We start from the raw sequence: 27,532 nt of genomic DNA on the forward strand, positions 1-27,532 counted from the left end.
GTATTTCATTTCTACTAAAACGCTTACTTTTTCGATGTTAATGACTGAGCGATATTTTCAGTGACGATGTTTACTTTTCATTAAGGATCATTTTTCTAATTTTTTTTTTCTTTATTACCTAATGACACATCTTTGTAGCGCCGAAAAGGTCTCCAATTGAAAGACTTTCGAAGTCAGTAGATGAAATATATTTATCTGAGGGATATTCCGATATACGACATAAATGTAATCCAAGGGCTCGTATTTGTTTTCATTAGTTTTCGATCCCTGGACGAAGTAATAAAAAGTTTGAAAGCTTCAACCTTAAAGCAGAATCTAACATAGAAATCAATTTAATGAGAAAAAAAGTAATTTTGACTTTATAATCAGCGAATAAAGAGTTAATAAGATAATTCGAAACGAAGGAAAAAAAAAGACTGTTTCAAATAAAAAAGACAAAAAAAAAAACAAAAAAAATATTTTTCCGATCCAATAGATTAGATGAAAATCCAATAGTCCATCTACCTCGACTTGGCGCAAAAATAAAGGGACATTGTTTGTCCTCAATTTTATTCCCTCTCTTCCTATTCTTTTAAGAGAAAAGAGGATGCAGGAGGGAAGGTGACGTCGTCCCTCTCAACGGGAATGGTTGTTGCCCGGGTGAGAAAGGGGCGCCCCCACGCGTTGCCGCCCCATCAGATGATGATCAGCCACCCTTCGCCAAAGTTTGAAGGTAAGCAATGTATCATTATTTTAAACAAAATGCGGGATTACTTTTGCGATCATTTCTTGACTTCGAAGTTATATTCGATTGTTAAGACACATCTTATTGGGGTATTCATCGTAAGGACAATCTCTCTTATTTATTCTATCTCGTTTAAATGACTACAAATAAGAATAATGTTTCGGAAAAAAATTTATCTTAGAGATTTAAAATGTTCGTATTTCTTAATTTTCCCGCCAGTTAGCTTTTTTTTTTTATTAAATTTTTTTTTCTCTTCTCCTTGTATGAAAACAAACAAAACAACGTTTTCATTCAGAGAATTATCATAATTTCGGAAATTTAAATCCCGATTTTTGAACAGTTGAAAAACAGAATGTGTTTAATTTCATAACTTTTAAGCCCCTTTAATGCCTTGATGACCAGTTATGCTTGAGATGCTTCTAAATGCCTCTTTAAATTAAAAGAATATTGACATAAATTTCATATAATTTTTAAGCATTAATTTCTTTCAAATTTATTAAAAGTTGGTAATGTGATATTTTTTTAACTGCTGATGGCCTATTAAGTGATTAATTGAGAACAGAGCACTTATTTTTTAAAGCCAGGCTCAAAAATATTAATTTATTCGAAACGTTAAAAAAACGAGAGTAATTTGTAGAACAACTTTTGAATTTTTATTTTCTTAAACATATCATTTTAAAAACACAATTATAAATACTTGATTTCTTTTTTCTTATATGAACTTTTTTTTTAAAAATTAAAAACAATTAGGGAAAGGAGTTTTTTCTTGGCATGTTGCATTTTATTTCTTATCATTTAATATTCTTACTTAAAGTTTAAATGAAAAAAAGCGACCTGGCAGTGTTTATTGTTGTCTTGATTTCCCTGACAGAAAATACTTTTTTTCTATATTTGTTCTGATTTCTTACTTTTTTTCTGATCTGAGTGTTCAAAACATCCCATGTTCTACAATCTCAAACGCAGATTTTAAATTAATTGCAGATTCAAATACAGATATGAAGTAAATTCAAATTAAGCAATTAAATGAAATTAATTTTAAATTCCAGCATCTTTTACTTTAGTTAATAAAGACATTAAAAATTTCATAATTCAATAGTTCAAACTTACCGTGCATTAATTATTTATACATGGTTCAGGCATATAGCTTTTCGCGTAGGAATCATTGTTTCAAACGATATGGGAATGTGATAATTTTATTAAAAATAAACACAACTTTAAATTTTGCAAAGTTAAATTTTTATAATAATTTATTCAAGTGTCATACGTCTTTTTAACGTATTCAGCTAATGCCGAAACAAATCCTATATTTTTGCAATCATTTTGTTGTTTTGTTGTTGATGAAGTCTTGTAGTTTCACAATAAGTGATTCCTCTCTTTCATATGATTTTTAAAATGGATTGATTCCAATCAATAATACAGCAATCATATAAGGTTATTAAAGAGGAAATTCGGGGATTATTTACTACCTTACTTTATGCATACTTTATACCCTAAACGAAATATTCACTGTGTTTTCATTTTGAAATGATTTAAACTCTGCTTTAAAATTATTTGATTAAAATACGATTACAAATCTTACTTAAATGTTGCTATGATTATTATTAAGAATATTAACAAATTGATGTTGGTTATGTTTTTTCCTAATGCAGCAGTACCATAAAGCTTTCTACATACTGATCTCAAGCTAGTATGAGTTACGGTTAACAAAATTATTTTGGAAATTGTGAAAAATTTATGTTTAGAACAGAGTAATTAAGATGTTCAAAATAGTATATTTTAGTGTTCCTTCACGATAAAACTTATTACATTAAGCAAATAAAATTATACTTTTCTTTTAGTTCGTCTTTTTTCCGTTTTAAAAGTCTACTAGCATGCTGTAGTTTAATATACATCTCCAAAAAAATTCCGATCTTTCTTGATTTTTTCTATGGACGTGGATTGGACTAATGAGTTAATATGTTGGAATATTACTTCAAATTTCCAAACTATCATTCGTGGTATACAAAAGTTATAGATAGGCAAGTTTTTAAAAAAAATTTGATAAAACGATTAGACGCAGATTTTAATCAGTGAATAATTAAGAATTTTACTTAGCTTTTCTTGGAATATTTAAATAAAATTTCTTTATTCTTTTAATATATGTGGGTGAAGATATAAAATCTAACTTGCTATATATTTAGGTAGTACAGCACTCAAAGTTGACAGCGTTTAACCCTGAATAACTTTTACGTAAGGGTCGAATTTTTAAGTGCATTTCCGTGCTTTGGGGCTCCTCTTAGATGTTATAATTGTGGGCTAGTAGTTACCGACAATGTCAACCTCCATCTATGAAAAGTAACTCGACATAGAATCGAGTTAACATGTCGTATATAGAATTGGAATTATATTTTTCTAGTGGTAGATATACACTACATAATTAATTGGTACAAACGAGGATTCAAGTTATGAAATTAGAATTTTTTTTTAAAAATGTAATTTTTCATTCGAAACATATTTTTTCTAAACACAACAAAAAATATTCTGCATTCGAATTGCTGACCCCTTATAGCCACACCCCGATATGGGGTACGTCAGCAATCTGAAAGAGTACGATATTAACAGTTAAAAGTTTGATATTATTTTTTGCGTACTTCTTTGTATCTCAACTAAGAATATTTAATAGCTGTTGGAAGCATTTTATACTACTTGTTTGCTGGTCAGCCTACACGCACCGACCCCACCGGCTTTGCGTCTGGCTGGATAAATACGTCTATTAGGCTAATCACCCCACAAAATATCTAAATGGATCATTTATTCTTATTATCTTTTAGAGACTGAACTTGACACTTCTATTTTAGTGAAAACACGTTGTTTTGCTTCACGGTTAATTGAAATAATTACTCCGAAAAGAAACTATATATATATATATATATATAAATAAATTAAATATAAGAAAACACTAAAAAAGTTAAGAAAAACAATAAGTATCATTTATTGCGCTTAAGCTGCAAGTAAACAGCACTCATTAGATAAGTTCAAAATGAAGAATAAAACAAAGAAAAATTATAGACATATGAAAAAAAGGGGATGGGAAATAATAAGTAAAAAAATAACAAACAACATATTATTTAAAAAAAAAAAAAAAAATATATATATATATATATATATATATATATATATATATATATATATATATATATATATATATATATATATATATATATATATATATATATATATGAAATTTTAGTTAAAAAACCGGAAAAAAAGCCGAAAAAAAAAAGATATAATCTTTTCTTCAGCCCACACGATTATATCCGCAAAACAGAGTGCTTTCTGATATTGTATCAATAAAGCCAAAGCAAAATACACTGGTTATCATAAATTAAGGAAAAATCACAAAAATAGCGATAACTCTTTCAAAAGTAAGCCAAACCGTGCAAAATTTGCATATGTTGTCCACTAAGAGTAGCTGAGTAAAATTGCAATATGCAAATTAGTGGCGCTGCACTCGGCTTACGTCATCTGCCTGGAGCATAAAAGTCCAAGTTTGAGAGAAAGCACACAAATTTTACTGTGATTGCGACATTGAAAATCTGAGATAGCCAATTCGTAATAATGACCTCTAGGCATCATTTGCCTGAAGAACTACGATGGAGAGCCATCGGGAGACTAGAGGCAGGGCAGAGTCAATCAGAAGTGGCCAGATGGCTAAATGTGAGTCCATCTGTGGTTCATAGACTTTGGAGGCAATTTCAAACCACAGATTCGGCATCTAGGAGGTTCAGTCAAGGACGGCCAACTGTTACGACCAGTGCCGATGACCGATATTTGACATTAAGTGCACGCAGGAATAGAACCGCTACTCCGACACATCTTAGATCCTCTCTTGCTGCAGCCACCGGAAGGTTGGTGTCAACGTCAACTGTGCGCAGAAGGCTCCACGAAGGTGGTCTGTATGCGAGACGACCAGCCATTTGCGTGCCGCTCACATCACGCCATAGGAGAGACCGTTTGCAGTGGGCCCGACAACATGTCCACTGGACGTCAGATCAATGGAGGCCTGTTCTCTTTACGGATGAGTCCAGGTTTAGTCTAGAAAGTGACAGTAGACGTTATTTGATATGGAGAGAACCTGGGACCCGTTATCATCCATCAAACATCCGTGAAAGAGATGCATACGGAAGAGGCAGTGTCTGTGTTTGGGGAGGCATATCTTTAGGAGGGTGCACATACCTCCATGTCTTTCCAAGGGGAACCGTGAATGCTCAGGTTTATCGAGACAACATCCTTGATGCTTATGTGCGCCCATATGCCGGGGCAATTGGTGATTGCTTCCTGTTACAGGACGATAATGCAAGACCACACAGAGCTCGCATTGTTGATGATTATCTTCAACAGGAAACAATTACTCGCATGGAGTGACCAGCTCGATCCCCGGACTTGAATCCTATCGAGCACGTTTGGGATGCTCTAGGGAGGCGTGTATCTGCCATCAATCCGCCCCCTCAGACCCTTGCCACGCTTGCAACTGCTTTACAAGAGCAATGGCTCTCACTTCCTATTGAACTGATAGACCGCATAATTGAAAGCATCACACATCGCTGTTTGTGCTGTATTGCTTCTAGAGGCAATCATATTCCATATTAAAGGTACTTTTTCTATTGCAAACCGATACTTCCAATTTGTTTATTTTATACATGTGCTAATTTCTATACTACTATTAATGTCTGATAATTTCTTTTTATGTTGTTTAATACCTTACTATGTGTTGTATATTGTGGGTAAGTTTCATAAAATTCCATGTGTAATTTCTTGAGTTATCGCGATTTTTGTGAATTTTCCTTAATTTATGATAACCAGTGTATATTAATACAATAGTGTGAGGAGCACTCAAAAAAATTTTTATAAAATAAAAATTATTTACTAATAACTTCTTCATTAATTTTTCCATGTGCAAATCCATTTCGGGCGAATCCGTGTTAAAATTATCGACTAAAATGTTTTTCTTCGATAATTTATCAAATTTTTCCATGCGATAATCCATTTCGGGCAAAACAGGCCATCCATTTTTGCAAAACAGGCAATTTATGTTTCTCTTTTGTATTTTATACTTTTTCTGAAATAAATATTTATTTATTTTTTAAAACTATTCATGGTCAACTTTTTAAATTATCCAGTATAATATTACCTTGCACACATCCATTTCGGGCCCATCCTTGTAACTAACAAATCAGTGTACAGCAAAGCAAATCACTTCAGCAATGCAGTAAGGACGGCACTTTAATTTCCTCTAGTTACACTCAATTTGCGCTTTTGTTTTCATATTTTGTAATCTGGCAATTTTGTTGCGAAAATATTTTTAAATCATTCTTAAAAAATTTCCCGTTCATGTAAGTACATCTAATTTCACTACTCGCCTTAGAGGTTTTGTTTTATACTGTTTTTTATTTTTATTTTCTGTTTTTACGTGTTATTTTTACTTATTGTGTTCTATTTTATTTGTTGTAATTTCTGTAAAAAAAAATTTTGAGCGCTCCTTACACTATTGTATTAATATATTTTGCTTTGGCTATATTGATACAATATCAGAAAGCACTCTTTTTAGCGGATATAATCGTGTGGGCTGATGAAATGATTATATCTTTCATTTTCCGGTTTTTTTAAAAAAAAAATCATCTTTTTTTTCTTCTCTTTTTTTAATCAGTTGCTTGTTATTTTTATTATTTTTTTCATTATTATTCTCCCCCCCTTTCTTTTCATTTGTCTATAATTTTCCCTTGTTTTATCTTCATTTTGAACTTATATATATATATATATATATATATATATATATATATATATATATATATATATATATATATATATATATATATATATATATATATATATATATATATATATATATATATATATATATATATATATATATATATTTACAGAAGTCAAGCTACTTTCTCTTGGTAAAATGCGCAGTATTGGTGCAGCTGTAATCGTCAGCAAACTTACTCATATTTGCATATTTGGTACCTATTAAAATAAACAAATTACCATGATTCCAGTAGTAATTGTGACCAAAATTAAGAGTCATTGGTGCCTGTAATAGTAGGGCGACTTAGCACGTTCCCCTGTAACGAATAAGTACTTTTTCTGCATTACTTTACTTTATTATTAGTTCATAGCTTTTTATTTCATTATTATTTCAATTTAGACCAATTACCAAACTTAATCAAGCATCAATCACCTGAGTGATTGTTTGCTCATTTTTTACGGTTTCCTAAAAACGAATTAGTAACATTTCTCTTATCAAAGAATGAACCAACTCGCAAACCTCTTATAACCAAAACAGGGCACCACGTAATCATTATAGTAAATTAAATTGGATTACTCTCAAAATCGGCCTAACAAACATACCACAGCAATATGACCCTAATACAATAAACGATAAAACGGAAGCTTTCATCACTGACGTCACGAGTGATATCACAGGGATTTGTGGAAGGGCAACCCGCAAATCTAACGGACTGACGAACTAGCGATAGCTAGAAAAAGAGTGAGAGCCATGAGGCGGAGGTACCAAAAATGCACGGAGGCTGCTAGAAGTTGATTATAAATCAAACTTAGCAAAATAGAGAAAGCTGATTAGACTTCGAAAAAGAATAGGGGTCAAGAAATATGTCGAAAGTTTCACAACAGAGTCGGCTTTTGGGAAGCCATGTAAGATTGCATAAAACTTGAACATCAGATCACAAGGAAATATCCTTACCGTCACTAGTGATGGGAACGAAACTTCCGACTTCAAGACCTCAATTATTAACATTCTGAACCATCATTTTCCAATGATACATAATCCAAAAGTTGATATCAGACTCAGTGGTACTGATGAGGACGAATTCACTGTACCTGAAATTGAACATCAGATGTCTTAAACCTAACAAATCTCCTGGTCCTGACTACTTTCCAGCTGAGGTGTACAGAGAATTATACTACTGCAATAAATCTTGGTTTAGAGCAATCCTCAACAAATGCTTTCAACTAAGAATTTTCCCCTCATGTTGGAAAACCGCCCTGGTATGCCTTATCCCCAAACAGGGAAAGGACCCCCGACTAACACAGAGCTATCGACCTATCTCCCTGCTCTCTACCTGGGGTGAGATTTTAGACAAACTATTAACAGAACGTCTAGTATATTTCCTGGAATTCAACAATAAGCTAAACCCCAACCAATATGGCTTCAGGAGAGGCAGGGGGACAGAAGAGGCCTTAGGTGCAGTGGTTGACTTTGTAGATCAGGCTAAAAGTGAGGGGAAACATGCCGTGGGGGTAGCTTTGAACTTCGAGAATGCTTTAAATACAGCTAATTGGCAAGTCCTGAAGCACTGCCTGAATAACCTTGGGCTCAGTGATTCGGTGTTGGCCCTTGTTTACGATTTCCTTAACAACAGACATGTCTGCTATTATTTTAGTGATCAATTTGTTATTTTACCAACTAATATTGGTGTTCCACAGGGATCATCACTGGGACCAATTTTATGGCTAATTTTAATTGATTCTCTTGCAACCAGCTTTGATTTTAACGATTGCAAACTACTGAACTTTGCTGATGACGTCTTCCTTTTAATGAAGCACACCATTTTTATCGTCTCGATAAGCTGGGGACCGAAATTATTCAAAATATGGTTAATTGGTCCGGGAGCCACAAATTAAAATTCTCACCCGACAAGACAAAACTTATAACCTTCCCCAAAGACGCGAAATATTTTAAGAGAACACCTCGCTTAAAAATGGAGGGGACCAGGACGGCCTATGTAAGATGCGACAAGACATTGAAATACCTTGGTGTGGTGCTCGATCCTCAGCTGAGCTCGATCCCACACCTGGAGTATCCAAGAACAGATATCATCACGTTCTATGACCTAAAACAGTTCAGTAGAGCCACATGGGTACTTAGTCCGAATATCTTAAAATTGATATACCTGCAGGCTATTGAAAAGAGAATCATTTATGGTGCCTCCGTGTGGTATTAAAATAAAGTTAAAATAAACCAGAAGCTCCTAACTATCCAAAGAATTCCATTGCTCAACATCACTAAATGCTACTCTACAACTAGCACGGAGGCACTACAAATACTTGCAGGAGTCATACCTATTGACTTAAAAATTAGAGCAACTATTTCAATTAAACGACATACCTGGTCATCAGAGGAATTTAACGACAGCGACTATCAAACAAATGAACTTAAAAGTTATATCCCTTACTCAGTCCCTGTGTATGACCCTACGAAATTAAAGATCGTTAGTAGGGGTTTCGGCTCACCGAGGGGCGTTGTCTACGAGTTCTACACCGATGGCAGTAAGAAGCAGGTGACCGATGAAAGCACAGGCGCTAATGAAGATCGGGTGGGCTGTGGTTTCTTGGTGAAACTGGATAACCATACTATTTAAGAACAGACCGCACGTTTAAATAATGAGTGTAGTATCTACTCCGCCGAACTTACGGCAATCAAATTGGCTATCCTTTGGGCAAACAATAACAATATTGAACAATACACCATGTTTTCTGACTCAAAGTTCCCCGTTGCAGGCCCTTGAAAACCCAACCCCAACAGTCCCCTTTGTAGAAGAAATTAAGGCAATTGTCCAAAACAGACAATGCTTATTCAATTGGATTAAAGCCCACTCGGGGGAGCCTGGCAACGAGGAAGCAGATATTTTAGCCAAAAAGGGCACCTTATTAGGCAGGGTGGACTTTCACTACACCATAACAAAACCCCAGGTCAAACATAGACAGATGCAGGTCTGTAGGATTTTATGGCAGGACAGGTTGGCGCAGCTCTGCAAACGCGAGACACATGCACTATTTGATACCTACAGTTAACGAACGTTTTTTATCCAGCGATTTTTATTTTAATCAGTTCTTAACTTCCCATGGTGTATTTGGCGATCACCAAGCTAGGATGTTTCAAAAATCCTACACGTGTAATTATTGCGGTCACTATCAGACTATTAAACATCTGATGCTTGACTGTCAAAAATTTGCAACCATTAGGGGAAATAGTTTTGACAGAAGAGGCGACATAAGATCTTGGTGCAGGACTAATAAACAGAGGCAAATTATTAAAGACATCATTAAACGCACCGTGAAGGACGCACTCGCCCCTGACGACATTTTGGATCCGCTCTACACGAACTAAACTCAATCCCGGTTGCTGGGCTGCCCGCCTGTACGCTTCCCGTAATTTTGACAATGTTTTGTTGTTTTATCTATCTTATTCGCTTTTTAATTCTGTTTTAATCTATTTATTCATTACATTGTGCTTTTTAATTGGCTTATTTACATTGCCTTTCCTTGCTTTGCAAATTTTAGCGTCGCCTTTTAATTGTATTCGATAATTGTTTGTTTTACCACTTTACATCTTTACGGGAGGTCCCGTCGGCTTCGGCACTATAAGGCGGGACTCTCGGAGCACTTTAATTGTTTTACTGCTGTTGTCATCAGACTCTGTAATGTTTTCGTATTTTTGCACTTTTTGTATTTTATGCACTTTTCTGTTTTTATTGATTTTAATAAACTCGTATTTACTCGTATGCCCTAAATTGGGGCAGGTCGGGGTAAATATTTCATCAAAGAATGAACCTAATTTACAAATACAGAAAAAGACAAAAAGGAAAATTAACAATTAACATTAAAACATTAACACAAAATGGAAAAGAGCCAAAAGCAGCTAAAACCAAATTTGCTTTGTTTTAATTCAGTTATTTAAAAAAACAACTAAAGCAGGAAGATGCCATAAAAAGCGATAAAAATAAAAGATATGTGTGTTGGTAAGACAGCACTTCATCAGGGAACACACTGCCTGCCAACACACAGGAGCCTTTCTGTTGCCAGTGGAAAAACCAAAACTGACAGTGCCCCGAGGCCCCATAATGGAGAGACAAATATGAGAAAATTATTATAAGAATTGAAAAGCACAGAAAAATACTGAACCAGCAAACACAACTTAAAAGTACACATAGTAAGACTTAAAAATGAAACGCTCACTTACAAATAAAGATAGTTATAGTTATGTTGTTGTTGCTAATTCCCATCTGGTCTGACGGGGTCAGACCAGATCAATGAATCCGTTGACATTCAGAAAATCCGAAACCAGAATGGGAGAGGAATGAATGTCATTCCAGTCCAGCCCTAAACAGTTCAAGATGTGCTCAGGTGATGCCTGGTTTTGTTGGCATTTAGGGCAAAGAGGAAAGATTTTTTGATTTGCAGAAAATGTGAGACTTTTTAGGTGTCCACTGGCCAGTCGGGATAAGCAGGTGTTGGTTTGCCTATCACCAGGGAGAGATAGAGAGAGTCCTGGTCTTTCTGCTTTATACCAGTAGTGAATAGGTGGAAGCAGCCACTTTTGTTTGTTCTGGGCCTTTTGCCTTGCAAAAAGTTCAAGGTATGTAAGCTCTGAGGTGGAGGGAACTGGATGGTCTAGTCCCTTCTTTGCAAGAGTGTCAGCCAACTCGTTGCCGTGGATATCGACGTGGGACGGGATCCATTGAAAGTGGACCTCATGCTGTTGGGAAATGAGCTTTACTTTTTGTAGGATCGAAAAACTGGTTTTATCTCCAATGAGGGCCCAATTTTTGAGGTGTTGAATTGAACTACGGCTGTCAGATAGTATCCAAGTATTTCCAAGGTGCCCTTCACTCAAGATTTTCTCTAGTCCCCTGTTGATTGCAATTAGTTCGCTTCGAAAGACGGAGCAAAAATCGGGGTTTCGTTGATGAAGAGTGTAGTTCTCTCGAGGTGTTTCAATAAATACCCCACTGCCAGTCTGTCTATCCATTTTACTGCCATCAGAGAATATTTTGATGTCGTTTGGAGGGATTTTATTGATGATTTCCAGGGACAACTGTCTGAGGAAGTCAGGCACACAGTCTTTCTTGTCAAGCATGGTAGGGAGGCTTTCATGGAAACTAACATTGGAAAGATCCAAGCAAGTACTAAGATTGCTATGAAGATAAAGAGGTTCAATATTTTCAGCGATTAACAGTTGTGATTTAACATGACTAAAAGAGTTATAGTTATAGTTAGAATAACCGAATCATCAGTAAGAAAATATTATATTGTGTTATTAATTTTCTTGATAAAGATTTTGAAAGGGGTTGAATATTTCCCAAATGAAGAGAAAATCGGGGTTTCAGTTTTTTTTAGATATTGCAAAACTGTAAAGAAAAGAATTTGCAATTATAATTTCTATAGTAAAAATTTAAAAGATTTAGAGGATATTTGTAAGCAAGAGCATTTTTAAGATTTTGTTAATAATGACTTTAAGCACATTGTCACTGGTGACCTTAACCTAATTAATAATAACGGTTTAAGATTTCTCATGGGACTTGGGACTAAGTTTAGACCAAGAAAGAAATTTCTTGCTTCAATCAGTAATAATTTAGATTGTTTTATTGCAAAACGCTCAAGAAAATTTAATTGACCAGTAAAGGGATTTAGTGAATGGAAATTTTGTGTATTGTATAATTTCAAATTGAATTTTTTGAACAATAATATAAAATACCAGGGTTTTTATTTGAATTCTGATATTATTAAATATATTAAGGAATTGAGATATAATTTTATTATTTGTGTTGCTGATAAAACCTTCAATAATTTTTGCTTTATTTCCAAAAATTTTTTTAAGCATTTAATGAGTCAAGAATATTTTTTTTCCAATGACCGCCTGGGGACCAAGACGTTATTAAATATTTAAATTACGATAATATTAATAATATTCTTACATGTGATTTTGAAAATCTTATCACGAGTATACCTCACAATAATTTAAAGAATATTTGTTTGGAAATTTTTGATAATTATTTGATTAATGAAGACGTTAATAAAAAGGATTGGATAAATTTATGTAATGTAAACATTTTCGAAACATATTTTTTAATGGTATTTGCTTTTACAGACAAATTAAAGGCTTTTCAATGGAAAATTGCTATTCAAGTGCTTTTTCTAATATTTTCTTACATTATTATGAACATAACATAATTTACATTATTATGAACATTACATTTTTGCAACACAATTCATTAATTGGATTTAGATTTATTGATGATTTAATTATTTTTGATTGTAATGATTTTGATTTAATTGTGCATATTTTTTAGATCTTGATACTAAAATTCTCAACAATAAAAATTTCATTGGATTATACGATAAAAGAAGGGATTTTAACTTTAATGTTTTTAATTTAACACATTTTAATCCAAACCTTTACTTTAAGATTGTTAAGAATATTGTGATTAGTTTAAATTTATTTGTAATAATCAAGCAGATTTTCTTTCAGCCATAGGGACTTTCAGGATTACCTAGAGAATAATAATTTTCCTTTTAATTACCTTAATTATGATGTTTTATTTCAAAATATTTTAAAAACGTTCAAATAGTTCGACCGATATTGAAGCCCGCATAAATAAGCAAATTTAGGATTTTTTTTTTCAAAGCAGATGTCAGCACTTTTTTAAAAAAAATTTGCTCATTAAATATCACCGATATCTAACAATTGTCTTGAGAATGTTTCAGCAGATGGATCTTGAAGAATTTGGACGCGCATATTTACTTTTAGTTGAACTTTTTCAACATTACGCCACAGTGGAGATGATTTCAAGCAAGCATTGATCTCATCAGCGTACGTTGAACATGGAATGATATGAAGTGTTTGTCTGAAATCACCTGAAAGGAGTAACAGAGTGCAGCCAATTTTTTTGTCACGGTTTTTTATATCTTTCAATGTTCTGTTCAACGCCTCAAGCGAATGTTTATGTGCCATAGTTTATTCATCCCAGATGATAATTTTATAGTGTTTCAACACTGTGGCCATAGACGATTGCGTTTTTATTTTTTACACTGCATTTGGGTTGTTTTGAATATTTAGTGACAGCTTAAATACTGAATGAGCTGTTCGGCCTGCGTCTAATAAAGCTGCCGCAATGCTAAATGATACAACGGCGAACGCGATGCCATTATTTGATCGTATTTCACCGAGAATTAGAGAAATAATAAATGTTTTGCCAGTTCCACCTAGTGTATCCAAAAAAAATCCACCTTGTCCTGCCGAAACTGCGAGCATAATGCGGTTATAAATGCTCCTTTGTTCCTCATTCATTAGTGGAACATTGCGAGTAACAATCGCTGCAATTTATATCGCATTGTCTTAAAGTTCTCGATTCATGTCAGTGTTTAATAAATCAGATGCACTTCGATTTGGCGAAGGCATACCGAAATGACTGAGGGGCAAGTTGGCAATAATAATGCATAGATCCTCAATAGCAATCAGTGCTTCATTGTACATAGCATCGCTGAATGCTATCGTTAGATAGTTGCAACGTGTGCGATGTTGATACCATATATCGTCAGTCATCGAATATTTGTGATTATCCCATAACGTTTCTATACAGGCCGGGAAACATGTAGTTAATACTATAGCAAATAGTAGACGAATTTGCTTTGCAGTACAGTTCAATGCTGCTTCAGCAAGCATACATTCCCACTGGTTGTCGTCTTCCATCAAGCCGAGTGAAAGGCATGCATCTTTATACGTTGGATGCTGATGTCAATCGACTTTACGTATATCTTGAAAGGACAATGAGCCTGTGACATTAGCCAACAACAGTCGAAAATAAAAGCACGCAGCCTGCCTTGGATTGACCGAGACATGCATCAACTGGTGTACCTTGCTTGCGGGGTGTCCATTTTTTTGTTTGAGCCCATGTGAAATAGTGTGGTACTTCCGAGTAGAGTAATGTCCGCGCAAAGGCACCAAAAGCATCCGCACGATTACGCAATTCAAAAAATTCGCTGAGTGTAGTTTTTGGTGGATTTATAGCTCGGTCAATTGCTGTCTCGTTCGTGAAATATACGCTCTGACCGTTTTCAAGATGGACGGCTAAATGAATAACGGTTGGATCCCGTTCATGAATTGGGAAACCAAAGATACGCCAAACAGCTTCATCGTTGTTATTCACTGGAAGAGCAGTCACATTGGTATTTTCAACTCGAAATACTGCCATATCACTGCCTTTATTCACATACTTGCAAATATATTTGAAGCTCTTCTTTCAAGAGCGAGCATAAGTATTATAGATTAACATGACTTGCTGCAACGTCCAAAAAATGAAAAAATCTTAGTTATAAACCTATTCTCAGACCTACTGAATATACATATAAAATTTCGTCAAATTCGGCCAAGCTGTTTCGGAGGAGTATAAACACTAAATCTATGACAAGAGATTTTTATATATACCTAAGATATAGTTTGTTGAACACAGCTGTCTTTGTTTCTATAAAATAAATTTTAAACAAAAAACTAAATAATTTAGTTACTAGTTTTATTCCCCTTTAAAAAAGTACCCGAAAAACTGTGAGAGATCAGGTAGATAATGGATAAAATAAATAAAAAACTAAAAAGCAAGTTGCGTCAAATTTATGTTTAAAAAAAGTGCTATTTACATCATGCATTTTTATAACCTTCACTATCGGGTTTACGGGTGTTAAAAATAAAGATAATTTTCAGTGATAATTCATTTTAAAGATATCTTTACAGTAATAAATCAAGTGCAGTTTCTCCTTATTTTTACTCATTATTTTCACTACCGTTTCACTCTCTTATAAATAAATAAATAATCAAAACGTGATTACCACATTTTTTTTTGTAATGTCTAAATTAAAAGTTATATATTAAAATGTAGCATGGAGTGTAAAAGTAAATGTATAGATTAAATGTATTAATGTGCCATCTATATTTAAAAAATTATAGTGCTAAAAATATATATAAATTCGTCAAAAGATTACCAAAAATTTAGTTTAGTAAAACTTGCAACTTAAAATAATGTGTATATTTTAATGCATTCTTTTAAATATAATTCAAGGAAAAAAATTATACTCTAAGAAATTTCCGTAAAATTAGGAGAGTTGACCGTAAATTTGTACAGCCAGTTCTCTTCAGTTAGAAAAATAATCCTTGTGATCCCTCTTAACTTACTCTGGACGGGGTTTGGTGGTTATAGCATCTGGCTAATTATAATTAAATAATAATTTTTAAGCTATTATTTAAGTGTTATTTTATTAGTAGCATGTTTATCTCATTTCTTTAATGGCTTAAGAAAATATAGACTAAAATTTGACAGGAGAGTATATCGCACACTTTAAATTTGGTACTACTTGATTTTCACGACGACTGCGATAAATTGAAAACCTAAAGTGTAGCCAAACTAAGAATTACGTTTTTACTTTCGGTTCCATTTAGGCTTTGCATTCAAACCGCGTGATATAGTAATTAAATTTTTTCCAATTTAAGCATTGAAAATTTTTTTTGATGATTTATAAGTTACCGAGGAGTGGAGAAGATGCTGTTTTGTTTTTCCTGAAAAAAGAGGCACAACCTCGCTATATAATGTGCGTAAATGGATACGAAATGAAATTCCACGTAAAGGAATTTCATTTCGTATCGATATGCAGCTCTTTATTTGTTTTCACCAAATAAAGAGCCTTTCTTAAGTTAAGAATAAAAGACAAATAATCAGAGTTCGACATCCTTTAGAGTCTTATCTTGCGGAATTGGAGAATTCATAAGAAAGACAAGTCTTTTGATTTAGTATTGAAAGCAATCGTGGAGATATGGAAGCCACAAACTAAATGCGAAAAATTTTAGCTTGAGATTAGAGATAGCGCTTGACTCAGGAGATAGCGAGTTCGTCTCCCAACGAGGTGAAACGGGTTCGAGTCCCTGCAATGGCTGGTCCATATGAATTCCTCACCCGGCTTGCACCAACCACAATGCTGACACAAAATATCCTCTGCGGTGGATGGATCATGGGTTAGAGTCCCCTTGACGTCAGACAAACCTTGGAAGGTTTTCGTGGTTTTCCTCTGCATGTAATGCAAATTCAGGTTAGTTACATCAAAAAGTCCTCAACAAGGGCAAATTTATCCCAATACCTGATCCAGAAATTCCCTTGTCTTCTGGATTGGGTTCAAAAGTACAAGGTTACGGAATTGAACGTTTATAGTCGAAGCCCGACATTGATGGGTCCGCTGCTCAACCGATAGTTATAAAATAAAATAAAATTGTAGCTTGTCGTTATTCTTGGCATCATTTTAATAGCGGTCGCCGTGGAAATCAAGTAGTATCTTAATTTTATATAATTGTCTTGGGAAACATATTTTAAAATCAGAGATTTAATTAAAACTGCATTTATTCTAATAGTTTTTACTTAAAGTCACTTTTTAAAAATGAAGAGATCTTACACATTAAGCAAGCACTCCCGTAATATTAATTAAATGCTAATTGGATTATAGAGTTCCTGACGATATAGATAAGCGAAAACTTTTTTCACAGTTCAAAGATTTTTTTTTCTTTCTTTCTGCATTGTTTAGTTTTTCTTTCTTCGACCGTTTCTAAAGATTTAATTATTTTCTTGATTAACACAGAATGAAAGTAAAGCTACTATATATTTGTTTTTCTTGGAACGACTTTAAGAAATATACTTTTTATGATGAGAAAATTGATTAAATGTTTTTACATAATTGAGAGTTCAGTTAGAAGAAGTTTTAAATTATTAAATTACTTGCTTCAAATTGCTTCAAATCTACAAAAATTTATCAGAAAAAAATTTCGATTCGTTTAATAATCCATTTAAAATGCTTAAAACTTTCAAAAAAATCTAACAATAAATTTAGTATTTTACCGAGAATATTTAACATTAAATATCATTAAATTAAACATTATATAATTTATATTTAATGATATTTAACATTAAATTTACCATTAAATTTAGTATATTAATGCTGTATTTTATATGGTATTAACAAGCAGCTTAGAACGTTATATTGAAGTGGAGGTTATTTTCTCAAAGATAATTCGCTTTGCAATCAGGGAAATAAATGGCGAAGAGAAAATAAGCAAAATATACTTTGAATTCAAAAGTAAGAAAATGTTTCGATTGGGTCAATTACTTCTAGAACCTGCAATTGATTTCATCATAGGTCGATATAATAGAAATAAAATTATCATTCAACGATTATAATATACACGCATTATTAAACGTAATACCCTTCTGAGTATTACGGTATTTATGTAAAAAAGTTGACAGATATTGGATGGGTCAACCCCCAATCTCTAATTAAGGAAACATTCCAATATTAATTTCATTGGCGTATGGAAATAATAAATTTGAACTAAACTAAGAAATGTAAAAATAATAACTTAACTCGGAAATATTATAAAAAAATATACAGATCCAGATCAATATTCAAACATAATTTATTCATTTACAACAACTTCGATGTTTGTATACATAGACAGAATGTAATAATTTTTATGCAAAATCTGAAATTTAAATATATTATACTATTTATACATATCACAGCATTCATTAAAAAAATACAAAATATTCACTCAAAAATATGATAGATAGTATGTTTTTGTTACTAATAGAGTGCATTCAATTCAAACTTATTTTTAATTCACAGTAATTTAAAACAAAAATTATGTTATCATATGCCTCAATGCTTACAGTTTTAAAATTTGCGATCATCTGAAAATAATTTTCAATATTTTAATAAGATGCGAAATTTTTTGATATACTCTGCCTCATCTGAATTAAAATTTACAATATAACTAAATTTGTTTTTTACTAACATAATTTACTACTTGATAAAGGGATTAAAATTTCACTCTGTTTGGAAAAAAAATACTGTAATTTTTTTGCAAATTAGTAAATGGTGGTGAGTATTTGAGAAAAAGCACTATTCTTAATACATATTCATTATTATATTCATTATTATATATTCATTATTATATATTTTCTGGTGCTATTACTTTAACTTCATCATATTTTTCAGTTGTTAACCCCTTATATTAAAAACACAACAATATGTAAAAATATTACATACAAATAAAACTTTGGAGCCTTTTCACAAAATAATAATTGTTTTGACAAACACAGGTTCTTCATTCTCAAAACTTGAAACTAAATACATTCCTTTGTTCTGAGCTGTTCTTGAGACTAGTACTTTTGAAGTTTGATAAAACTGTTCATAATCTTCTAGAATTCTGGTAATTTCGGCAAAATAAATATTTTTATCAATAGGTTTGGCACTGGTTATAACAATATTTTTTTCTAAGCCTCTTTCTTGACTAAAAGCATTGAAGTTGTTGGCGCCTTTGTGCTAATGAAAGAAGATTATAAATCGTGTAATTAATGTAAAAGAATTGAAATAACATAAAATTTAAATCCTTACTTTTTTAAAACATAGAAAGATCAATCAAAGCAAGTCATATTTTAAATGCTATTTCTAAAATACAATATTAAAAAAATTGCGAAATTGTTGCTCCTATGTAAAAAAAAAAGAAATTTTTTTTTGAAACATTTCACCATCTGAGAAATATTTTGAGGCCAACTATTATTCGGGGGGGGGGGGGGTATTTTTATCTTAAGCCTCCTTTCACCCACAAAAATCCTGGAAAGGAAAGGAAGGTTCTGATATTTAAAATATTATTATTATTTTATTTTATTTATTTATTTATTTTCTCTGATAAAATGTGTCGAAGCACCTAAGCAGAATTTCTGCTCATCGTTAATTGAATTTTATGCAGGGTACCCCCTCAAAAAAATTGCAGAAGGAACTGTCAATTGTTAAAATATTAAATGAACAGCATCATAGTCACTTGGATAGATCAAAGAGTTTGTGTCGAGTCTAAGAGGGCGAGATATGGCAGCTGATGAACATACAAGCAGTATTCATATGGATGGTATTAAAACTCCACATGTATACTGCTTGTGAGGATTATCTTTTCTGTTAAATTTCTTTTGTTCCATAGAAGCAGATATATTTCGGATTAAAACTATTACTTCTGTAATTAAAAAAAAACTTTTCAAAAAAATTATTATTTTTTAAAAAAAAACTGTAAGTAGTATAAAGAATACATATGACCTTTTTCATGATCAATAACAATATTCGAATTCATGTTTATGCTGACTTCTCCCCCCCCCCGCCTCACAAAATACTGATGTGGGCTGAAGTAATATACATAAAACTGCAACAAAAAAAAAAAAGATTGCATCGAAAAATAACTATCGAAAGCAAAGTATTTATGAACATCTAAGAATTTTTTTTATTTAGATTTAATAAAAAAAAATATTTATTAATTTTTTAAATCCGATATTTTGTTGTCGGATGCTCCGCTTAGTTAAAAAATATTAGGAAGAAAATCTGTTTTTTCAAAAAATCATAATTAGAAATCAGCTTATTTCTAAAGGCTATAAAAAAATCTTATTCTTGTCAGTATTTTGTTCAAAATTTCAGTAAGATTCTTGGCGAATAAGAAAATGTAGCGTTTTGTTCTTTTAATGCCAATATTGGCCACTTTCTTTCCTATCTTGTGCACCCAACCAACTTAAAGAGACCCAATTTCCATGACAAAGGCTCGAGGTGAAACGGAGTATAATTCGCTTTGAAAATTTTACTACAAAAGCATTTAAGAATGCATAGACAAAAATTCGTGTAATTATGTGACATTTCAAGCGAAAATGAGCAATATAGAACATGAAGCACATGTATTGATAAAAAGTTTTAATACTAACAGAGAGTACTTACTATTATTAATTTCTTTTGTTCGTTAGAATGCAATTAAAACACTGACCTAGAAAATTTTCACCGGCAGTAAATTTGGCGGAAAGCTATGCTGCTTACAATTGCCGTATTTACCGTTTATTTGTGATTGGTATTGTACTTTCTGTGCTCATAAAATGGATGCATCTCCTTATTTACTGAAAAAGAGCTAATATAGATTTTAAAATATTAATTATTCATGCAACGAATTCCTAGAAGAAATTTGAAACTAACACTTTCAGAATGCACATCAAGATTTTTAAAGATGATATGAAAGAAATGAACTGTAATTATTGCAAATAAATACGAAAAGTTTACTTACCTGCAAAAGAAATAAACAATTTCAAAGACAACTTGCGTGAGATGATAGCAAGCTTCGACAACAAAATCGTCCATTAGTCAACAGTTACAAAATAAGTTATCGGTCACAGTTAAAGCTTGTGCCTCTCATAGTACGAAAGTTTGGTGCAATCGATTGAGCCATGAATGTATTTCTCGATCATATTTACCAATTTATGGTGCAACCTAAATAAAACAATTTTTCATTTAACCAATTTATGGTGCAAATAGAAACTTTGCACCAAGTATTGTTTAAACATTTGCCGAGTTTCTTTACAGTGTATGTTCAAATAGGTGTTTACATTCATATTTTAATTGCAGTTTTTAGAGTTAAAAAGCATTGCTTGCATTAAAATAAAACGCATACGTTAAAGGAAACAAATTGCATAAAATTGTTTGCGAGTGAACATTCCTTAAAAGAAAATTTCTCGTAAATGTTCAGAATTCTTATTTGAAAAGTTTTGGTAAAATTAATTTCGTAGCGAAATTCTAAACAGCGCTCAGGAGAGAAAAAAAAAACGTATTATTTAGCTTTATAGTAACATCAATTTAAGTATACTGTTCATACAACATGACTGATAGTGCTTATTAAATTAGGAGGAGTTTATTAATAAGACATATTAGTAACAGTTTTAGTTTTATTGTTCATTTTAAGAATGAATTTTTAAAATTTGAAATAAATCATTCCAGAACATGTAATACAAATTCATGGCTTAAATAAAAAAAAGTACAAAACGAATAAAAGAAATCACGTAGTATATAAAACTAATATAAAACAGCTAAAAGGCTGAATTTGACTCTAAATAGCCTTTAAAAATGCATTGTTGAAATTTTATACTTTTATTAATGAATCAGGCATTTTTTGTAGATAGTAAGAGGCTACGCATTCCCCAGTCGCTACGCTCACCACCAACCTCTGTAATTGTTTCTTATTCATCAAAGTTTATATCATTTTTTTTTTTTTGAAAGTCAATATTTTCCACAAAAAAAGAAAAGAACACCATCCTTTTAGTCAAGAACATTTTGTCAAAAAATATTTATGTTTGTCCTAACGAAATGAAGGCTTACCTGAATTTAAAAATTAGTTCTTTGCATTTGAAAACAAAATTGAATGGAAGGAATACATTGTGGGATTCAACAACGAGAAATAATATAATTCGTTTACGAGACTTTCACTTGTGAAAAAGTTTTCATCTCACTAATTTTTTTTTATATTTAAAAATTTCTATATGAATGTTAAGATTTATAACTGGCACACAACATCTATCTTTCTCTCTCGAATTAAAAATAGGTTCTTTTAGCAAGTCAAATTTCAGCCAAATAGTTGTATTTCAGTGGACAGCAGATCAGCTCGCATGGTTTTTTTCGTTACAATTTCAACGGTTAATAATTCTCGAACTAATTGAAGTCAAATTAATAAAACAATAATAATTTCTTTCCTTATTAATAATTCGCTTAAATTTTATTTAAGGAACCTAATGTACGTTTTTCTTACTCGATTTTGCATGAGGATTCCAAAAATATGGATTAAAGACGGTGATTACGAAGCACTCTGAAACAAAATAACTTTATATCTCATTCAATTATATTTTTCTGTCTTACCACTTCTCTTTAAAACTTCTTCGTCTCTCAGTTTTAAGTACCGATATCGAAGCTACTAGTCATTTAAAGGTTAAAAAAGAAGATTTAAGACTAATAAAACGATACTCTCGAACATAAATGACTTTAAACCGAAAATAAAATACATAAAAAGAAGTGATTTAGAATTTTTGTTCGGACTTTCAGCACTATAAAAGTATATTTTTAGAAAAAAATCAATAGCTTTAGAGCATTTCACCCTTTGATGTTCCAAATGCCCTTTGGATATTTCATGTATATTGAAATTTCAATGACCGTTTTTTTATTTTCAGTTTTTTATTACTTTATTTTTATGGGTGGACAGTAAAATAAATAAAAGGAGCAAGATATTGCATATTTCCTCCTGAGGCATAACTTTGAAAATTTTTAAATCTTGCCCTGGAATCTTCATTGATTAGTTTTACATCTTCATGACCAAGAGCTGTAATTAAGTGACTCAATACTTTTATGAACATTTTTTTTTAATTTGGAACACAATTATGTTCACTTCAAAAAGTATTTTACAATAAAAAATTAAAATTTTAAATTGACAATTTTAATTACATAATCATTTCATTATTTTCATAAAAACAAAAATAGCAAGGCAAATTATATAATATATATATTATATAATATAAATAAAATTATATAATATAAATGATATAATATAATCAACTTCAATAGCAAACGGGTTCAGCAAAAATTTCTTCGACTTCAACTACCGAATCCACAGCTCTGTCAACAACCAGGGCTGTGGAATCATTTACAATACTGAAAGGTTTATCTCGACTCTGACTTATACTCAATTGAAATTTCGACTAAACCCTAAAAAAAATATCCCCATTTTTACGTAATAAATTGTAATTTCAAATTTCATTTTTTATCTTTTATATATGCAAGACTGCCAACTTTCTACTCTTTTTGTAAAAATTTATTCTAGTGGTAGCTATATTTATGCTTTAATCCATTATTTTTTATTCCTTTAAACTTATTTTCCGCACCACTACAAACAAATGATTAAAAGTTCACATGCTTTGTTCCAGTTCTCACGTAGTGAAGCTTTTAAAATGATGGCAAAATTATCGAAAATTCTGAAAGCTTTGGCTTTTAAATGTCTACCGCTCTGGAGAATATTTTACAAAAAGCGTAGTAGTTGAAAGACCTGTATATGATTAGAGTAGGCGGTTTTTTTTTAAATTTAAATTACGTTTGATATTATCTCAAGACAAAATTCTTGATGGGACCATCAAGATATTTTAATGGTTTATGTTGTTTTCTTGGTGGCCTAACACTATTTGATAGTAACCATCATCCAACAATTCCTATCATGTTGTAATGGATTTTGATGAACTAACAAACTTCCATCATTTCATGTTGGAAAATGATATTTTACTATATGATGGTCAACCAACATGTTATGTTAAAAAATTTTTGACCAATAAATTCCATCATCTCATGATTCAAAATGTTGCTTTAGTATTATTATGGTCAATCAACAAGTTATGTTTGAAATTCTTGGCCCAACAACTTCCCCCATTTCATGATGGAAAATGTTGCTTTAGTACTATGATGGTCAACCATCAAATGACTTCTTGGTATTGGTGAACCAACAACACCCATCGTTTGATGGCGGAACGTATTAATTTACACTTACTTGACTAGTAACCTATCAAGTAGTATTTGCTGTTAATAATGGAGTTTTTCATCCTTAATAAACCCATTTATAATAAACCATTTCACAATGAATAATAATGTATTCTTTTTCTCATGCTAACGATATTGTAATTTTTTTCAACATAAAGTAATGTTTACATAACAACTGTATTTTAAAAATAAGAATTTGTTTGGTTATAAACACCAATTGTCGGGTAAAATAAAATTAAAAGTTCATTCAACGAAAATTACCAGAAAAAGTCTATTACTTTTTCTATGAGGAGAGAAAGAGTAAAGTGAAGATGATGCCATAATATCGACTATAATAGCTGTGGGGAGAGTAGTTATCGACCATGTCAACCTTCATCTATGAAAAGGTACCCCGACATAGAGTCGAGTTAACATGTCTTATATACTAGTGAATTGTAGTTGTAATTTTGCAGTGGTAGATACGCTACAGTACTCCCCCACCAGATAGAATTCGATAGATTCTGTGATAGAATTCGATGAACGAATACCACTAGTTGATTCATTGCTGTTTTTTGTGAGAAGCCGGGAGAGCTATATTAAGATCACCGTATTTTTTGAGTGCTGAATGTGAGAGGTGTATTAACTTCACGGTCGTAGTCGCTCCTGTGTTGCCGTTAGCAGTCAAGTATATGCAAGCCGACGTTGTGCGTGATCAAGACGAGAGTGAGTAGCAACAGTGCGAGGAGGTGGATAATGTCGCAGTCACAAGTAGCAAGTCAACTGTTCAATGTGTATCATCCATCGAAGTAGGCGTTACTGTCTAGGTAGGCGAGTTCATATCGAAGTGGGCGTTACTGCCAAGGTAGGCGTGTTCACATCACGTCCGAAGGTCACCAATGTGGGGTACCTTTTCATAGATGACGGTTGACATGGTCTGTAACTCAACTCTCCCCACATTGGTGACCTTCGGACGTGATGTGAACACGCCTACCTTGGCAGTAACGCCCACTTCGATATGAACTCGCCTACCTAGACAGTAACGCTGAATGTGAGAGGTGTATTAACTTCACGGTCGTAGTCGCTCCTGTGTTGCCGTTAGCAGTCAAGTATATGCAAGCCGACGTTGTGCGTGATCAAGACGAGACTGAGTAGCAACAGTGCGAGGAGGTGGATAATGTCGCAGTCACAAGTAGCAAGTCAACTGTTCAATGTGTATCATCCATCGAAGTAGGCGTTACTGTCTAGGTAGGCGAGTTCATATCGAAGTGGGCGTTACTGCCACGGTAGGCGTATTCACATCACGTCCGGGTCACCAATGTGGGGAGAGTTGAGTTACAGACCATGTCAACCGTCATCTATGAAAAGGTACCCCGACATAGAGTCGAGTTAACATGTCTTATATACTAGTGAATTGTAGTTGTAATTTTGTAGTGGTAGATACGCTACAATAGCTATACAGCTTTCAACGCAGATGACACCGGAATTCTCATAAAATCCAAAAATAAATGGAAGACTGGTGCGTCAAGTGGAAAACAGCAGTTAACGCTGAAAAATCACAAATTCTAATTGTACAAAAAAGATTTGAAATATTTCCACAATGAAAATCAAAACTTTTTTAAAATTCAAATACCAATAGTTCAAAAAGCCCAATTCCAGATCACTATTATGACTAAGATGATGTGAGTGTCCGGCAGTGTTGTAAAACACACTTTCTTCTCTTGCTTCGGTGAATAACTAAAATGATCATCGCTTGTTAAGGTAAGATCCACTGTTTGAAGTTAAATGAAAGAAGCCCGCCAAGCGAAGAGAGTGTGATTGACTCAACATGAAGCCGAGTCAATTTTAATAGTCAATTTTAATGGGCAGTCTTGAAGGTCCCAACAAAAAACATGATGGTTTGTGATGGAAAATTATAATTGGTAACCAGTAATTTATGTTGGATCGTGATGTTTTTTTTTTTGTTGACCCATTATAAGAATTCATGCTATGTTGGCCCAACACGAAATGGTGGCAATTCTTAACTTGTGTTGTTGGGCAGATATGATGGCCCCATCACGCTGTATGATGGTTTCTGATGGAAATTCAAGGTGGTAACCATCCTATTTATGTTGGTCCATCAATGGAATACCATCATGATTTAATAATTTTGTACTCAATAATCAAATTTGAAAACAATAAGAACTAGTTAGCATCAACTAACACTCTCACATACCTAAACGCCTTCCATCAAAAAAACTACGTAGTAAATATTCTTGAGCTAGGAAACTATTACAAATGATACATTTAATTCATTTTTATTTTTAGGATTAATTTAGTAATTTAGTTAAATAAATTTGGTCAAATTAAAAGAAAGCTTATTAATAACTCATGCATAACTGTAGTATTTTTTTATTCAATAATTTTCTGTGTTCTTTTTTAATAATTTAGTTAAACATAGACTCAAATGTTCTAATATTATTAATTAAATTTGTGATAAGTCACACTTTAAAAAATTTTTTATAATATTCATTCGAGTATAAATTTTGTTTACATAATTCATAATATTCCTCTAAATAATTTTCAAAATATCAAAAACCTTATTTTATTTCTTTTATGTTGCAGAAACTAACCTTTTTTCAACTGGAGTCAGAGTCGAGAAAATATTTCCAACTCTAACTCCCATTCCTGCAAAATTTTATGCGACTCCGACTTCATAGGCCTGATAATAGCACTGACGGCATTTTATCTCTTATCTCCCTCTATTTTTACCCCCCCCCCTCCTCCGATTGCATTTCGAAACTAATCAATTGATCCCAAGAGCTCAGTTTCAGGTATATTCTTGCAAGTAATTAACATGTTCCTATTAATAATTAATGAGTTTGACTAGGAAACCTTTCACTGGAATAAAGTGCTACATTATAGTCATTTTCATCAGAATAAATTAGTGTTACATCCCATTGAAATAATGCTTAACTTTAGTTTGTTGGTAGAAAGTTGTAGTTTTCAACAAGACATTAAGGGTATAAAATTAATCATATTCAACTTTTGATGTTTTAATTGACAGTAATGTCTTAAAGAATGTTGTGTAGTCGTCGTGCATATAAGAAACCTTGTGAAAAATAAAGTTGAAAAAAATAGAAAAGTTATCAAAAAAGAAAAACTTTATAGACATTTGACGAATCATTTTAGAGGACGGAGACATGAATAAAAACTTCCAAGACCTATTTGATTGTCGAAAAAAAAGAGCATTTGAAAGGCAATTATTGGAAAAATAAAACTTTATCTGACGATCAAACAGGTTTCGATGTTTCTGATTTTTGCTATCATCAATTGTGATTCACTAGATTTCGATAACGTATTTATTTTTTTCCCTTGCTTATTTTTTCCTATGTGTTTACTTTTTCAAATCAAATTTCGACATTGGGCCTGAATAGCCTGGTCGGTGGGGCACTGGGCCCATGTCCGAGAGTTCGTGGGTTCGAATCCCACCGGCCGAAGACTCCCCGTGTAGTAAAGTGACTGATGCATGTTAAATCTGTCAAGTCGAAAAAAGTCCTCCATGTTTCCATAACAAATCAATACCTCTGAGGGTACTGGGTTGGAGATCGATCG

At 32.5% G+C, this 27,532-nt stretch overlaps 1 protein-coding gene across 1 annotated transcript in view; it reads left to right on the forward strand.

Annotated features, from left to right (window-relative positions):
* Positions 1 to 577: 577 nt before the first annotated feature.
* Positions 578 to 27,532, forward strand: part of LOC107439055 (neuropilin and tolloid-like protein 2) — an 88,765-nt gene continuing 61,810 nt past the window's right edge. Inside the window, exon 1 of the mRNA XM_043047289.3 lies at positions 578 to 712. The gene's annotated coding sequence lies outside the window, so the exon portion shown is untranslated. The remainder of the gene's footprint in view (positions 713 to 27,532) is intronic.

This window comes from Parasteatoda tepidariorum, chromosome 9 (genome assembly GCF_982258835.1).
Source record: "Parasteatoda tepidariorum strain Cologne lab strain chromosome 9, Ptep-v5.0, whole genome shotgun sequence".
Taxonomy (NCBI): Eukaryota; Metazoa; Arthropoda; class Arachnida; order Araneae; family Theridiidae; genus Parasteatoda; species Parasteatoda tepidariorum.